The 18,094-nt window shown below is 37.9% G+C and overlaps 1 protein-coding gene and 1 non-coding gene across 4 annotated transcripts in view; one reads left to right on the top strand and one right to left on the bottom strand.

Annotated features, from left to right (window-relative positions):
* Positions 1-18,094, top strand: part of ARL15 (ADP ribosylation factor like GTPase 15) — a 433,767-nt gene that overhangs the window by 32,624 nt on the left and 383,049 nt on the right. The gene's annotated exons all lie outside the window — the stretch shown is intronic.
* LOC135274947 (U6 spliceosomal RNA) lies at positions 3,091-3,197 on the bottom strand. Its single transcript, XR_010342690.1, has one exon. It is a non-coding gene; the product is annotated as a U6 spliceosomal RNA (small nuclear RNA).

Here is an 18,094-nt window from a genome sequence, read left to right as displayed (position 1 = left end):
TCTAGAACTTGGGAATATTGGGACTGCTGATATCAGGAATTGTATGTATTCCTCTGTGAATACCTAGCAGTTAGTCGGGACCTGAGACCTCACAGGTGTTCAGTCTCTGTCCCTGCTTATTTAATGAAGAAACACTGGTCATGAATTCATTCCAAGGCAGATAAAAATTGTCCCTAAAAGGAGAGAGTGTGACAGTCTTAATTGTGTCCCACACAAAATTATATGTTGAAGCCTTGACTCCTAATGTGATGACGTTTGGGGATGGGGCCTTTGGGAGATAATTAGGTTTAGATGAGGTTGTAAGGGTGGGACTCTCCTGATGGGATTAGTGCTCTTATAAGAAGAGACCCCAGGGCTTGCTTTCTCTCTCTTTCTGTCTACCGTATAAGGACATAAGAAGGTGGCCATCTTTAAGCCAGGAAGAGAGCCCTCAACAGAAACCGACCATGCCAGCACTCTGATCTGGGACTTCCAGCCTCTAGACCTGTGAGAAAATAAATTTCTGTTGTTTAAGCCACACAGTCTATGGTATTTTATTTTGGCAGACTAACACAGGGAGGAAAAAAAGTCTTGTAAATTGCAAATAACATAAATATACCAGAAAAAAAAAAAAACTCTTATTAGCTCCTCTTGGAAATAAATGCTGAGTTGTGGGTAAAACAAAAAGTAGAAGAGGAAATCTAAAAAGATTACGGTTTAGCTTATGGGATGAGGATGAGCAACAGTGTTAGATTGTTGAGCTTGAATCGTTTTTCTATGTGCTTTTAATGTTATTGCCAAATAGCAGCTAGTTAAACACTTAAAAGTTAAGGAGCAAAAAGCCATATATTTTCATATAAGGAATCCATAAGCTGAAGTGAGCAGGACCAAATTGTAACATATATAGGACAGAGACACTGAAAGCTTCCAAGGTTAAGTGTGTGATATACAGGTGAATCTGTCCTACCATTAAAAGGTTTAATAAAGAGCATTACTCAGAGACAACAAAAGATATCTGGTGCTTGCCGTCCACCTTTCCTGCTGAGATTTGGAGTAGACAGACCTTTCTCCAGACCCTGAAAAGCAGTGATGCTTATTTAAAGGGCCTTACCTCAGGAAGATGTGGCAGGAAACTTAAGGTATAGGTAGAAAAACATAGACATTATCAGTGGTGGAGATATGAAGGCTTCCAAAGCCCAGAACAAATTGAGACAGAGGGAAGCAGGTAAATAAATAAACAAACAACATCATCTTTAAAACCAAGTATCTGCTCCAAGGACATAACTCTCTACTTCCTATGAGTATAGCGCAGGAGATAGTGTTATTCTCCTAATGTAACGTAGGGATGTATCAGAAAGAAGCAATTTAGTTTCTGAAACAAAAGGAGTCCTGTTATGTGGCTCTGTTTTGGGTCTTAAGCAACATTCATTTGGTTCTGGTCAGGAGGAAGGAGGGGACGTAAATTTAGGCCAAGAGTTTATAGTACAATTGTGGTTCTATGATTTTTTGAAATCCTGGCAACGAAAACAGGCCATGCTTAAGAATGTGATCTTGAAGTGAACCTTCTACAGTCAGGCATGGATGGGTTCTGGGCCAGAGAGGCACACAAGGGCATTGCTTCGGAATTCTCTTAGGAATGGCAGGGTAAGCATTTTACAAAGGTGTTGCACCGAGACCTCTCTGAGTTGGGAACTGTAATACAACCATCATGGAACCAGAAGCACAATGGTGGACAACTAGCTGGTGCTGACAAGAGGCAGGTTAAGGGAGCAGTGATAATTTTAGCTTCTAGTGACCTTCCTGTAGGTTGTGAACCCCTTTGACCAACATTGAACACAGGAGGCCCAGATGAATGAAGTCAGGGTCAGTGAATCTTGCCCTTCTCCAGGAATGGTACTATTTAAAGCCCATTAAAGCTACAGGGGTGATTGTTTGCTTTTCTGTACCCAATAGCTGCATGAACTAAAATTGAAACAAGTGATAGAGATTTGAACTAAGTAATACCAGGAGAATATCATGCATGGTTACAGATTTTGGTCATCAATAAGAGCTTTAAAAACTCTTTAAATTCTTCTTTGGCCTTTGCAGAAATTATTAAATGCTGGTTTTTTTTGTTTTTTTTTTTTGGGAGACGGAGTTTTGCTCTTGTTACCCAGGCTGGAGTGCAATGGCGAGATCTCGGCTCACCGCGACCTCCGCCTCCCGGGTTCAGGCAATTCTCCTGCCTCAGCCTCCTGAGTAGCTGGGATTACAGGCACGCGCCACCATGCCCAGCTAATTTTTTGTATTTTTAGTAGAGACGGGGTTTCACCATGTTGACCAGGATGGTCTCGATCTCTTGACCTAGTAATCCGCCCGCCTCGGCCTCCCAAAGTGCTGGGATTACAGGCGTGAGCCACCGCGCCCGGCCTAAATGCTGTTTTACTAGCAGAGAAAGAATTCATCCTTCAAAACAATAACAGTAAAAATGGCATTCAGTTTCACTTTGAGATGAAGAGTCACTTGCTTGTGGGTGGAAATCATCCTTTTATCTAGTTATAAGATTTGCTTGTACCTACTCATTATTCAATTTCCATGATTTCTTTTTTGCTGGGGGAGGGAGGCAGGGAGAGCTACCTTTGTGATTACAATACAAAGGCAAAACAATTGTATGTTATTAGTATTACTACTGATAATATTAGTAACAATATTATTAATAAGATTGTATATTTTCATTTAGCTCTTTAGGTCTGGACAAATCCTACCATAATTCAGTTGGGTTATTACAATATACAGCACTACATGTAAAGACTCTGTATATAGTTTCCTATGGATGCTGTAACAAATTATCACAAACTTTGTGGCTTAAAACAACATAGATTCTCTTATAATTCTGGAGGTCAGAAGCCTGAAGTGGGTTTCACTGGGCTAAAATCAAGGTGTTGGCAGAGCTGTGTTCTTTCTAGACGTTTCGAGGAGGAATCCATATTTTGCCGCTTTGGGCTTCTAGCAGCTGTCTGTACTCCTCGGTCATGGCCCCTTCTGGCAATGGCATACTTCTAACTTTTGCTTCCATTATCACTTCTCTTCTATGACTCTGACACTCATGTCTCCCTCTTTAATTTTTTTTTTTTTAATATGGAACGCTTCACGAATTTGCGTGTCATCCTTGCTCAGGCGCCATGCTAATTTTCTCTGTATTGTTCCAATTTTAGTATATGTGCTACCGAAGCAAGCGCTTTAAAAAATTTTTTTTTTAAATTTTTAAAAATAATATCTCCCTCTTTATAAGGATGCTTGTGATTAAGTTGGGCCTACATGCATAATTCAGAATAATCTCCCCATCTCATGATCCTTAATTATATCTAAAAGTTCCTTTTGCCATGTCAGGTAACATACATAGTCACAGGTTCCAGGGATTAGGAAATGAACAGGTTGGGGTTGTGATGGTAATTGACTCTATGGGGGGCATTATTCTGCCTGCCATAAATACCAAAGAGGAGCATATACAGGACTTAGTACAATCTGTTCTCTCCTAGAGAAAAAAGAAAACCAGCGTAGCCTAGTCCTAATGCTGGGTATAGAATGTTGTCATCATATATAACACTAAGGTTAAAAATTTGTCAGATAGGTTGGAAGTTTTGCACTTGGGCTCTGCAAATACTGGTTCAAGCAACAAATTAAAGAACAGATTTAATAGATGACCATTTGGAGAGGAGTGGTATTAACTTTACCTTTTATTATTATGTCCCTTGGAGAGTCCAGCATAAACATTTATTGTGAACTGTGTGGGATGCTGAGATGTCTGCAGTTATTATAAAGGAATGAAAAACTCTAAAGCAAAGTGAGCCACACCTTAATTAAATAAATTCTGCATAATCATACTTTTAATGATTTGAGTGGAAATGAATTAAGATGTTGGCTTGGCTGTTTTTATAAAGACCAAGGTAATAGTAGCTTAAGCAGAATAAGTTTCTCATATAAAAATACAAGCTGGCCAGGCATGATGGTGTGTGCCGGTAGTCTCAGCTACTCAGGAGGCTGAGTCCAGTAGTTCAAGTCCAGCCTGGGCAACATAGCAAGACCCTGTCTCTAAAAATAATAATAAAATAATATAAAATTTTAAATTTAAGCCAGTAGTCAGTTTGGAATCTAGCTCTTTGCTTCATGAGTTTGTTAGGGGCTCGGCTCCTTCTAGCTTGTCGTTCTTTCATTGCCTCAGTGGTTCTGCTCATGTGCAGGCTGCAGATGGTTCTCCACTCCTGTGTGTTTGTTTATTCTGTGGGAAAGAGAAAGTGGAGGCCAAGTAGTTCCCTTCTATGGGCATGATCTGGAAATTACAGACATTACTTCCCCTCACATCCCAGTTGCCAGAACTTAAGTCATGTGGTGATACATGACTACCAAAGAAGCTTAGAAAGGTGAACTCTAGGAAGCATCCAAGACTCTGTGGGTTCTACTCCTAATGGAACATATAGAATGGATATTGGGGACAATTAGTCATCTGTTTCACAAGGAAATGGGCTAAGACAGTTTGAGCTGAGATTCAGCCAACAGATGGTTCGGTGTACCCCAAAGACAGTGTGTAGGCAGAGAGTCAGTGTTGCCTGTAGCCATTGTCAGGCACACACTGAATGAGCACATAATGTGGCAGCAAGACTGGTTTTGTGTTGTGTGGCAAATCCAGCTTCTGGTTGGATTACTAATTGAGACTCTATGGACCAAGATTGAATCTAGTGTTTTCTTTATGATATCAATATAGTATATGTATTTTTGCCCGCAGATATGAACACACATGGTTAGAGTTGTTCCTGACAACTTTATTTTGGGGGGATATAAGTGAGGGGTTATATGCTTTATAACCTAGGAAATAAGAGTTTATAAATGTTTTCTTTCTTACCTTTAGTAAGCAAAATAATGTTCTCAAGTAGAGTAAAATATCTGGCTACCATACTAACTTTCTGGCAGGGGAATTTAAAATTCTAGGTTTAGTGAACCTATTGAGAGCCACAAATATCCCTCCTAATTTCTGTTTATATAGTTACACTGTGAAATACGTAAGATTGATAGGACTACTCTATTTTTCTTTATCATGTTTTGAAATTGAAATCCAGGCAAGAACAAGATAAAATCTGTTTGGTTTAGGTGTTTTATTCTGGGGAATGCAGAGTGTATCCCTTTTTCTCAAGATCAGGACTTCTCTGCCACACACCTTTGTGACTCCAGCACAGGTCCTCTTGGGTGGCCCTTCCAGTTGGGTCTGACCCAGCATGAACTCACTCTCTTTCTGCCCCTAAACCTGCTCATGCCCTGGGCTCCTTTTTCTCGGTGACTGGCACCACAGCCCATTCAGCTGCCAAGCCAGGAACTAGACTCGGGCTGCAGCACTCCCCTGCCTCACCATTCTAGCAGTCCCCAAGTTTGAGCTCTCCTATCCTAGTTGCCTCGCCTCTCTGCCATTACCTGGATTCCAATGCCAGCATTCCTTGCTTAGAAAGACCTAATGGCCTCCTTTGAACTGTAGAGCCTTTCATCAGCTGAAGTGCATCTATCGCACAGTCTTAGAATTGCCTGGTTATTTTTCTCTAACTCACATCTCAATGTAAGTGCAGTGAGGACAGTGACAATGTTAGTCTGTTTCTCTGTTTCCCTCCCCAGCATCTGGTGGCTCTTTGCCATCATCATGGTCATGAACACCACTGATATTTACCGAGCACACACGAAGTGTTAAATGGTGTCTGTGCTAAGGCTTTTATAGACAAATTCATTGAACTAGGTATAATTTTTTGAAGAAGGTACTATAATAATATTATCCTCATTTTACAGAGAGCCTGGGACATGGCATGGTTAGATGTCTTTTTCCACCTGGTAGAGATAGGATTTAGAGGCAGAATTTGATACATTCTGGACGTTCTGGGGAGGAATCCATTTTTTGTCCCTTTGATCTTGTAGCAGCTGTCTGTACTCCTCGGTCATGGCCCCTTCTGGCAATGGCATACTTCTAGGTTTTGCTTCCATTATCACATCTCCTCTGTGACTCTGATACTCATGTCTCCCTCTTTTTAAGGATGCTTGTGATTAAGTTGGGCCTACATGAATAATCCAGAATAATCTCCCATCTCATATCCTTAATCATATCTGCAAAGTTCCTTTTGCCATGTAAGGTAACATATTCTTTTTTTGTTATAAAAAATATATAACTTTTTTAACACACTCTACTGTTATTTAGATAGTAGGTATTCAATATAAATTTATTGAATTTAATCTGGAATGATTTCTCAACTTTTTTTTTTGTCTTTTATTCCTTGACATTTTTGAAGAGGCCAGCCCAGTTATTTTGCAGAATTTCTTTCAGTTTAGATTTGTCTGATTGTTTTTCCATGATCAGGTTCAGATTAAGCATTTTGGACAGGAATATTCCACAGGCGACACTGTATCCTTCTCAGTAGGAGCACAGGATGCCAGTTTATCCCGTCACTGGGGCTGATTTTTTAAGTTATAATTAACCTAAATTTCAGAGGCTGGTAATTTCTGACTTTACCCCAAATTCATGGACCATATACTGTTTGGGGGCTCCTATATCTCTTATTTGTTCACTATACAATCTGTTTTTTATTGTGTCTTTGTAGCATATTTAGAGGTTGGATATGGGACTATATAAGTTTAGTATGGTTTTAAAATGTTTTTATAATAATATTTTTGATCAAAATGGAACTTTAGAGAGATTTATCCTCTCATTTGGATTAGAGTGTTAATTCTATACTGGGTAGTTCTTTCCGCTAGACTGTTGCACTTGTGAAGGCAGATTTAGGAGTTCCATTTTCATGTGGTCCAGCCAGCTTTCTTCTGTGCCACTTTCAAGGTCTCCTTACTCTGCTAGCTGCCTTCACTTTCAGGGGTTAATGGTATGAAATAGTGGCTACAATTGCAAGCATATTACCAAAAGTGGAAAGTAAGTTCTAATTATGTATTCCTTATAAACTTCATATAGAAACAACAATGTTAACCTCTGGACTGTAAATGCCCTAATGGTAATTTAAAGAGGCACTACAGAAGAGGGAATGAGAAATTGGCTAGCTACATGAGGATCATCTTTTACAAAAGGCCATTGTGAAGTTTCTTTTGGTAATTATAAATTGTAGCTATGTGTTTAGGTGGAGAGGCTTTTTTCTTGATAAGAAACATTTGGAGTTATTTAACTTAGGAACTTAAAATACTTTTAATTTTGCAACTTAAATGATATGGTGGCCCTTGATTTTTACCAAGAGTGTATCTGACTGATGGAAATTTCCACCCTAGGAATTGTGCATTTTTTTGTATACTTTCGTTTCATTGATGGTGGACTTTGTTTTCTTGACAAATGTTTAGTGTTTTATCCTCAGGACTAGTATTTTTTCTTGATAGGAAGAATAATTTGTTTTTGTCAATGATTAAAAATTATCCTAGAATGCAGTCACTGCCAAGGATGTGGTTTACTCATATCCATAGTTTGGGAGCAAAATTATGTTTTTAACTTTAAGGCTGGGCATGGTGGCTCATGCCTGTAATCTCAGAACTTTGGGAAGCCAAGGCAGGAGGATCGCTTAAGGCCAGGAATTTGAGACCAGCCTGGGCAACAAAGCAAAACCTGGTCTTCAAAAATATAAAAATAAAGAAAAGCCAGGGATGGTGGCACACACCTGTAGTCCTAGCTAATCAGGAAGCTGAGGAAGAAGGATCTCTTGAGTCCAGGAGTCTGAGGCTGCAGCAAATTATGATTACATCACTGCATTCCAGCAGGAGCAATAGAAAAAGGCCCTGCGTCTTTAAAAAAAAAAATCAAAATAAATAAATAAATGTTAAGCACAGCCAACAGATTAATATTACATATGCGGAGGAGAATCTGCTTGACCCTGGTGATGGTTTGGTCTTTGCTTTGTAGAACTTAAATTTATTTAAACAGTGACTTAATATATTACATACGGTGAATCTGAATGAAAGGCTTTATGCTTATTGTATAGTGTGGAGAACCAGTCTGCATCCTCTCTATTCTTTTGGGTTTAGCTAAATTTTTGGCATGTAGTAAGCACTTAATAGCTCTCTGTTGACTAAGTTAGTATATTAGAATTCTCCAGAGAGAATCAAAAGGATATATATATATATATGGTCAGTAGATTCCATGTCCATGGATTCAACCAGCCACCATTGAATGCAAAACAAATTTGCATTCATACCTGACGTGTATAGACATTTTTCCTTGTCATTCCCTTAACAATGTTTCCTAAACGGTATAACTATTAACATAGCATTTACATTGGATCAGGTACTTGAAGTTATCTAGAGATGATTTAAAGTATGTAGGAGGATGTGCATAGGTTATATGCAAATATGGTACCATTTTCTATCTGAATTTGAGCATCTGTAGATTTTGTTATCTGAAGGAGGTCCTGGGACCAATTCCCCATGGATACTAAAAGACGACTGTATAACTCTTTAGATATATAAGAGGGGATTTATTAGGGGAATTAGCTTATGTGATTATATAAGCTGAGAAGTTCTGTAACAGGCCATCTGCAAGCTGGAGACTGTGGGATGCTGGTAGTGTGGCTTAGTCCAAGTCCCCCAGGCCTCAGAACCAGGAAAGCCAATGTTGTAACTCTCAGTTGAAGGCGGAAGGCCGGGCAACCCAGGGAGCAACTGGGGTGGTAAACCTTGGAGTTCAACGGCCTGGGACCCTGGAGTTCTGTTGTCCAAGGCAGGGGACAAGTATATTCCAGAGCCTGGAGATAGAATGACACATTCACGTTTTTTCCTGTTTCTGTACTCTCTACATCACTGTCTACCAGATTGGATGGTACCTGCCCACGTTGAGGGTGGATCTTCCCCACCTAGTTCACTCAGACTCACGTGCCAGTCTCCTCTGGAAACACCGTCCCAGACACATCCCAAAACAATGCCTTACACGTTTCTAGATATTCCTTAATCCAGTCTAGTTTGCACTTCAAATTAAGTATTACATGGGAATACAGTTCTTTGGAGTGGAGAGAACAGCAAGCCACAGTAGGCTTAGGCAGGTGGCTGTGGCAACAAACACAGACCTAACAGATTGTGTGCTTCCTTTAGAAGAGCCGTGAGGGCAGGGGATTTCTTGTTTTGTTCACTGCTGTATCTTCAGTGCCTAGATAAGTGTCTGGCGTGTTGCAAGTGCTTAATACATGTTTGTGGAATGAATGAACAGAGTTCCAATTAATGTGTTGAAACCACACTAGTTGTGTGGGGATACACGGATATTCTAAGTTACAGGAGATAAGCAGTCATAGGGCTGTAAGAAAATCAGTGTTCGTTTGTGTGGATTCTCCTTTATCACTTCCCCTTTCACAACTACTCTATTTTCAGTTAGGAGAGAAAGGTACTACTCTTTCTTATCCTAAATCTGGGTGCATTGGCCTTGGATATAAAAACCTTCAGGGCGCAAACCAAAGGAAAAACTCAAAATATGGTGTTGGTGTTGAGAAAGCGAATGATTCTAATATTACCAGATAACAAACCATTTTCAGTTCTTTGCTTTCAATAATTAAATATACTCAAATTGTCAGCTGCTTTTTAAAAATATTGATAATTCATGTGTAATTTTTTGTTACATAACTAGGAGAAGTCAAAAGAATTGAATGATATCACAGTAGCTAAACTTCTATGCCTATCTTATTTATGAGAGCAGTTTTCTTATATTTTATGTGTACATTAAAAATATGAAAAATAGGAATAGAACTGATGCTGAACCATATCTCATTCTAGTGAAAAATAATAATCCTTTATGCTATGTAAATAAAAATATAACTTATCTATCTCATTAAGAGATGTATTACTGAAAAGTTTTTCTTTTTATGCTATAATGGATTTATCAACATTTATTATATATTTATTTTGATCAATTGTGGACCAGTAATAATTTTAGGAACTCAGTCCATAAGAGAAAATTTAAAAATATTTAAAACTTATCATCACAGGAAATTTAAAATGTAAGATTTCAATTATGTACACAGTTCATATGTGGGGAAGCATGATAGAATGATCAGTAAAAGATTTACAAGCATAAAAATATGTTATTGAAGTGTTCTGCTGGGGATATGGAAAAGATGTATGAATTCAAGAAAAAATTTAAAAAGGATATACAACTGAAGAGGAGCTTATATTTTTTTAAAAAAATAAGTAATGTTTTTCAAATCTCTGTGATACTTAGAGAGCTTTTTATCCATGTAAGGGAATGATTAACAGTTTTATTTGTAAATCTGGATATTTATAACAAGTTGGAAATTATGTCCTTATGCAACTTGTCAAACTAGATGTCAACTTAAAAATGGATAAGTGAGTGTAAGTATATAGCTTCAGAATATAATGCAGAGGATGCTGGAAAAAAACAATTTTAAGGGTCACTGCTTTAAAACACAGCTCCATCCCCAGGGAGTGGTTCTGTAGCTCTATATTGGGGCCCAGGAATCCACCATTTAATAAATATCCAGATGATTCTGCTGCATAAAATCTTTGAACACAGACAGGGAATATATGGAAATTACTTTTTGTCTACCTGAAAATAGAGCCAATTATTTTTTGTTTCCCACTTGTATGTGCATTTCATTGTTAGTAGTGTGATGGCAAGAAGCTTGCCTTTTTTGGGTCTTCTATTACTGCTGCTCATTGTATTAGTATCTCACATGGTTTTCCTCTACATTCATTTCATCTTCAAACTCTCCAAGATAAAACCATTTTTCTGATGTCTTGAGACTATCACAATTTTGTTATTTAAGGATATTTTGTTCTTTAGTTTAATTGACTATGTTTCTAAATGCTGGCATTTCAAATCCTTCTATGTTCTGTTTTCTTTTTGGTCAGTGAAGGTTATATGGTTTTCAGCCCGTGTATAAACCCTGATCTGAATATTGAATAATCAGACTTTTAGTTGAAGTAACAGGAACCCACTGAAACCACTAAATACACACAGGGAATGGATTTTTTTGGTTTCTGGGATTTCTCATCAACTCCAAAAGCAAGGACATACCCATACCCAGGAAGACTTGGAACCAAAACCGTGAGTTCTTAGTGACATACTCAGGGATTTTTGTCTCTGCTTTGTGATTTTTCTCCACACATCGGCTTCTTTCTCAACAAACTGACATTTTTCTGCTACTTTGTCTACAAAGCAGGCAGAAGCTGGTCCCAAGGTCATCTATTATGTACAGCCACAGGGAGAGAGTCTGCCCTCATTTTCAACTCTGCATTCCCAAGGAGGTAGATTTTCCTAACCCTTTTCGAATCAGCTATGGTGGGATTCTGTTGTTCAAATATGGCTGCTGCGACTCTGGGACTAGTTACGGTGCTGAGGTTCAAAAGCTGTTGAGGCAACTGGCAGTTAATGAAGTTAGTCTGTTTCTCTTTCATACAATTTAAGTGTGAGGCAAAACAATTAACCTGCCATGGAGTGGTTTAGAACAGGGATCTGAAATAAAAACTGGATGTATTTAGTAGTTCTGTGACTTTGGGCAAGTCACTTATCGTCTCTGAACCTCTGCATTCTCATCTGTAAATACAGATAGTAATAGTTCCATCCTCATAGGGTTGTCGTGGAGGTTAAACGAGGCTTAATATGGAACCTGATAGTAACTGCTTTGTGAGTGTCAGTCAACATTCTAAAACTCATACACAAAATTAGTTTGTAGTGTTTTATAAAATGTGTGAAGGGACTTTCTTTAAGCATGTCTCTCTAAATACAAGTATTTCTAAACATATGGAATAGGTGTGCTTATAAACAAACAAAATCTAACTATAAAAACCTTTTGTTCATTGACATTTTCTTGGCAAATTTATCTGCAACACAGTTATATTTTTTATAGAAATTTGAAAGAGCATGATAGAAAGTATGATAAAAGTACAAAACTGAAATAATTCAGAGTCCCTCTTCAATTTTAAAAGAATCATTATGATACATTAAATTGCAAAGGGCCTGAAGAGAGCTAGTGGATGTTTCCATCGGCTGAACCTCATCTCTGGCAGAATTTTTGCAAGTGTACTGTGCTCTTACTTTTTAATATTTATGATTGTTTGAGATTGTTTTTATGTCCCCTAAAATGTCCTCTACATAGTCTTTAAAGTGGCAGCACTCATGCTCAAAAGATTTAAAGTCAATAACTTTCTAAAGGAAACAAGGTGAGTTAAAATGTTGTATAGAAGGCCAAACAACCACTACCTTCTAGAAAGAGTATTTTGTAAAATACTGACAACAATTGTACTAAAAACATTAAAAGTGATATTAAAGCAAAAATGTTGAAAGGAATCAGCAAAAAGTTGGATTTTTTTTTATGGGAAGTCTGATTTATATTTTTATTTTAAAGATATTTATATTTTTATTTTTAAAAAGTTTCAGCAGGGAGTTATAGCATAGCATGAGCTATGCTTGAAAAAGATGACTTTGGGGCAAAGATCCTGCAACCAGGGTGATCAGTCCACTCATTCAGTCAGTACTGAACATTCAACTATGACATGGTGCTTGAGGCAGTTGACGTAAAATCCTGAACAAAGACAAAATCTCTCCCCTTGTAGAGTTTACATTCTAATGGAGAGAGACACAGTAAGCAATAAAAATGGTAAGTAAACTACATATCATATGTCCAATGATTCATTGCTTTGGGGAAAAATAGCACATGATAAAGGCATTGCATTATGAAATAGGTGGTCAAGGTGGACTTCATGGAGGAGATGAGATTTGAGAAAAGTCTTGAAGGAATGAGGGAGTTAGCAATGTGGCTATATAGAGAAGGATGTCCCTGGCCGAAGGAATAGCCTGTGCAAAGTTCCTAAGGAGCATTTCTGTGTTTGAGGAATTTGTAGGAGCCAATGGCTAGAGCTGAAAGAATAGAGTGAGTGAGAGAGTAGAGGAGGAGATGAGGTTAGGAAATGAGAGGCCAGATCAGCTAGGGCTTTGAGGCCTTTTTAAGGACTTTGGCTTTTACTCTGAGTGACTGGGGGTGCCTCATAGGGTTTTGAGCAGGGAACCATGTTGACTAACTTGCATTTTTAAAGGATCACTTTGGCAGCTGTTTTGAGAATAGACTAATGTAGGGCAAGATTAAAGCTGGGAGGCCATTGAAGTATTATAGCTATTGTAGAGATGAATTTGGTTTGAACCGGTGTGGTAGGGGTGGAGATGACAGGTGGTCAGAGTATGGATATATTTTGGAGCCTGAATTAATAGAATTTCCTCATGGATTGGCAAGAATGAAGAGAGGAGTCAAGGATTCATATGGGGTTTTTTTTACTGCAGAGAAAGGATATGCTCTTCATCAACTGAAATGGAGGATGTATTGAGCAGCTTTCAGAGGGAAGACCTAAAACCCTCATGAGGCTTGTGCGGTAATCTAGGCAAAAGATGATCAGGTCCTTAACTAAATGGTAGGGGGAATGAAAAGGTGGAGACAGAGCCAAGAAACTTTGTAGCTGTTCAGTGATCAGGTATTCTGTGATATATTGAAGGAGTTGGTAGAGGTAAAAATGGAGAGGTTGGAGTTTAACATGAGTTACAGTTTGGTGGTCAAAAGAAGTGAGTGGATGGTAATGCTTTTAACTGAGACAGGGGACACAAAGAAGGAATAATTTGGGGAGCAAAGAAGATGATCTTGCAACTAGGTGTGTGAGTTGGAGGTGCTATGTTGGAAATACATTCTTGCAGCCTAGAAGCAGTATTAGAAGCGGGGGTTTGTATGGGCAGGGTCTCTCTCTGCTTGGTTCACTGCTCTATCTCTGTTGCACAGAATATTGCCTCACCCAAAGTAAGCATTCTGTGATTATTTGTCAGATGGATGGATGCAATTTTGGAAGTCATCCAAATGGAGAAAGTTGCTGTTTTACCCTTTTGGCCTCATTGGTTCATTAGATGGCCTGCTCCAGTTTCCTGTTTCCTTTCTTCGTGGAACCATAGGTTTATAGACAATAATGGGCTGGGAAGCATACTTACGTGCATCTTCCTTATTATTTTATACTGTATGATTAAAATGCTCCCTTTTACCTTTAGCCTTTATCTTTTTAAATTATATGATTCCCTTTTGTTTTTCCGTCTGAGCCGTAGGGGTAGAAAAACTTTTAAATAAAAGTTGCTTCATTGTGTCTTACTTTTATCTAATCTTTTTTTATTTGTTAACAGCGACAGTGATTGGTCAGCTGGGAGATTTGAACTGCCATTTGACTTCAGCTTTATCTGTACAGGTTCAAAATGCAAATTATTAATTACAGTTGTATTATTACAAAACCACTAATGATATTAGAATTCCTTTTTTGCATTTCTGGTTTTTATAAATGCATAATTCACAGTGAATTATGCATTTATAAAAGCTAGAAATGCAAAAAAGAATTTAAAAAAAATTCTAAAATATTATACTATGCTACGGGGCCTGCAGTCTCTGCCTTAACATTTTCCCACCAATGGTGGCAGCAAAGTGGAAAATTTGCCAGTTATCCTGCTTTCCCACCCCATCCAAATGAATTCAACCTGGATGAGAAGATAAGCCAGAAGTTTTACTGCCCAGTGACTCCCTTTGTGCCTATTATGTTCCCAAATACTTTTTGTTGCCAGTGCCTGGCAAACAGAATTAAAGTGCCTGTTCATTTCACTGAATTTCATCATCTGGTTTCCTGTCTAACCCTTTAATATGAAAGGAAGACAAACAATTTTTGTGTGGGGAGAAAAAATAAGTGAATTTAGAAATTAGATAAAACTTTTAAAAGTTTAGAACATGAAAAGTATTTATTTTAATGGGATCATATGAGGAGTACAAGAAGGGGCCCTAAGCCTTGCTTGGCAAAAGGATCAATATACTTTACTACTATTTTACTTAGATAGGAGAAAATAATTATTAGCGGTAACGAAAAGAAAGAACAAAACTAGCAATCTCTAGACATAGAATAGAGTTAATAACTTATTAGCTAGAATAGAGTTAATAATTATATTCTATGTCTAGAATATAGTTAAGCAATATAGTAGGAATATAGTTATTAACAAATGAATGAAAATAGGTTACTGGAGTTTGATCAGGTTTTTAGGGAAGAGGCAGTTTTTCAGTAATAAGTTGTTTGAGAGTCTCAGAATCAATTCCATAAAGGCAGGTTCTGATTCAGGCCCCACTGTTTAATTGAATTACCTTGGGTAAAATACTTTATAATCTGGGCCTTCTATTCTAAAAAACAGTAAGTTTGAATGAAATTCTCACTAAAAATCACTACCATATCTGCTCCTTAAGAGTCCAGCCTTGCCTATAAAGCAGCATTGAAGCCAGAGGTTTAGATGGTGGCTTGGATCTTGGGGGTGATAATGTTGTTGAGAGACAGGAATATACGTTTTAATCTAAGATTGTGTATGGGAGGTGGATATCTTATATAAAGGTTTGTTGGGAAAATAGACTTCTTAAATGAGAGAGGTTGAGATCCTAGGTCCTTCAGACAAATGGCCCTTAACTTACATGTATTTATTTTAAATGTTCATATTTTTCCATTGATTGAATGATTTTTAGGAAAGGTTTTATATTGAAAACATACAATATCTCAGATAAACTTAGTCTGTTAACTAAGTAATTGGATGATTAACTTAACACATTATCCTCTGGAACACATTAATATGAAACTTCTATTTGATGAGAACCAAATTTACCAGCATTTCATTGGAATTGTCACTGGTTCATTCCTAGCAAATAACCCCTATCTTCCTGAAAAAAAGGTGTGGTCATTTCAGCAAATGACCCCCACCTTCCTGAAAAGAAGGTGTGGTCATGGGGTATGTGTATGTAAGATCTGGTTCAGTAATCCATATAACAGGTAAGTATGGAAACATTCACTTATCTGTTTTGAGCCTCAATTTTCTGCTGTATAAATAGAAAGGTCTTGATGAGATATTCTCTGAGGATATTTTCAGTACATATGCTATATCATTACAAATTGTAATAATAAAACCCAGACTTCTGAAGTTCTCTGGTTTTTTTTTTTTTCATATTTAGTCCCAATATTAACATACCCAACATATGTCCAGTTCAGTTTGACAAATAACTATTGAATATCTACTGTATGTCAAGTAAAGTGGTTGACTCCAGAAGCAGGACAGCATCCTGACCCTTCAGGAATCTACTGATTATTTTAGAAGGCTTTTCTGAGTTAGCTTACTGTATTTGAGGAGGGTGAGATACCTTACAAAAAATCCTACCTAGTGAATTCCTGTGGTTTAACTGGATTGTGAAATGTAACTACCAGATCATTTAAAAACAAAACGTGGTCTATTAATGGGTGCAGCTCACAAGGAAGGAAGTGTTAGTCCTTGTATCTTCCCATAGGATGGATGTGGCTGGCAATTCTGTGTTGCTGTGATGTTAATGACCAGTTGGACCATGTCTCTTCTGCTGGGTCTACAAGGAAACTCATGTTGAAGTTACCTTCTAACATTCTCATACCTCCCCACTTGGAGCCTCTCATTCCTCACAAGTGAGAGCAGGACCTGATACCTACTGGCCTGTCTTCTATGGGCTTAGATCAGAAGCAGGGGGAACTAATTTTTTTTGCCTTTGGTTCATGCTGTTAAAGCCTGTCCAGAGAAGCATGGAGTTTACTCATTATCCAGATTATATTCCAAGTTGTGAGATTGGGATACTTGGGGGATTTGTGGTGTCAATTAATGATTGAGTATAGGAATGTAAATGCCAACAAATAGTCATATGACTCTGGACACATTTATCACCAGTCCTAATCTGATTATGTAAAACAAGAGGGCTGGACGGTAGTGTGGAAGATGTCCGTGATTCTGTGTTCAGAAGAATGCCCTTTGAGTCATTGTCAGAGTTTCATCCTGTTAGAGTACTCTGCCCTCTTGAGATAAGAAACATATGCATTTTATAAGGAATTTCTTCCAATCAGGGTTGAAACCAGTAGGACTTTTATTTCTTTGTTAAGTGGTAAATCAGCCTAACTAGAGCCCTGTGGTCTCTTGGCATTTATGTCTACTTGGAACATTGTGGTCTTTGAGCTGGGTTAATATGAATGGAGCTTCTAGGACTTGTTAACTCTTTAATTAGTTCCTGAGGTACCAAAAGTGACAGACCAGACTCTGAACAGTGTAGACATATCTAAGGAAAACAATTTGTAATTATGGAATTCATTTTAATGAATCTGTAATGTCAAAGACATAGAGTGGTGACTTAGTACCTATGTAATTGTTACGATAATGGTTGAAGGAATCACACTTTCATCCCATCTACCCTGGTTCTTCCTTTTCTGCTTGTACAGAGAACCTGTTTTACATTTAAGGTCAGAGTGGCTCTAAGTAGGAGTAGGAAGAGGACAGGAAGAAGAGTGCAGAGCACAGGAGGCACATTCCAGAGTGCACCATTAAAGATGCCCCTGCTGTATACCTCACAGTAGGATGGCCAAGGGAACATTAACGTGCTTTAGTAAATGTGCTTTCCCCTGAGACTATGAGCTTGGACAATGGTTTGCGTCATTCTTGAAATCTAACAAATTCAGGGTTCATGTGGAAAAATTATTTCAGGTTGATGAATGAATTCTAGCATTTCCTACATTCCTGTTTGTCTGCATTAACTGAATCAGTTGTACCAGTAAAAGGGGTGGAAATTCTAAGTGTTCTGGGTAGACATCCTTTCCCATGATTTTTTAAATATCTGGTATCTGTATTACAATTAAGTTGCTGGCTGGGAACAAAAAGGGTTTTTGCTCATTTTAAAGCAATGTTATAATTTTGCTATGATGTTGTAAGACCATGTGATAATGTTATATACTACTGATTGTCCTATTTGTCATCTACCACATTACTTGGTCATTCTTTATGTCTGTGTGTTCTCTGAGATACAGAAGAGTTATTGTAATCATTTACCTCCCCAGCAGTATAGGGGTCTATAGATTTGGTTGACTTTTGGAAGTCTGAATTTTGATGTCCTCTCAACCATGAAAGTCTGTTAAAATCCTGGACTGTTTCTTTTTTCCACTCATCTCTAACCTGTTTCTTTAACTTGCTATCATGTCGGGAATTTCAACTTGTTCCAGTATTGGGAAGGAGAAGATGTGTGGGATAAATAAGCTAATAGCAATGTTGAGTTGCTGCAAAATCACATCCTCG

Source organism: Aotus nancymaae, unplaced genomic scaffold (genome assembly GCF_030222135.1).
Source record: "Aotus nancymaae isolate 86718 unplaced genomic scaffold, 86718_ANA_hifiasm-v0.15.2.pri h1tg000014l, whole genome shotgun sequence".
In the NCBI taxonomy this organism is placed as follows: domain Eukaryota; kingdom Metazoa; phylum Chordata; class Mammalia; order Primates; family Aotidae; genus Aotus; species Aotus nancymaae.
Note: the sequence above shows the minus strand (reverse complement) of the source record. Positions and strands in the feature narration are given on the sequence as shown.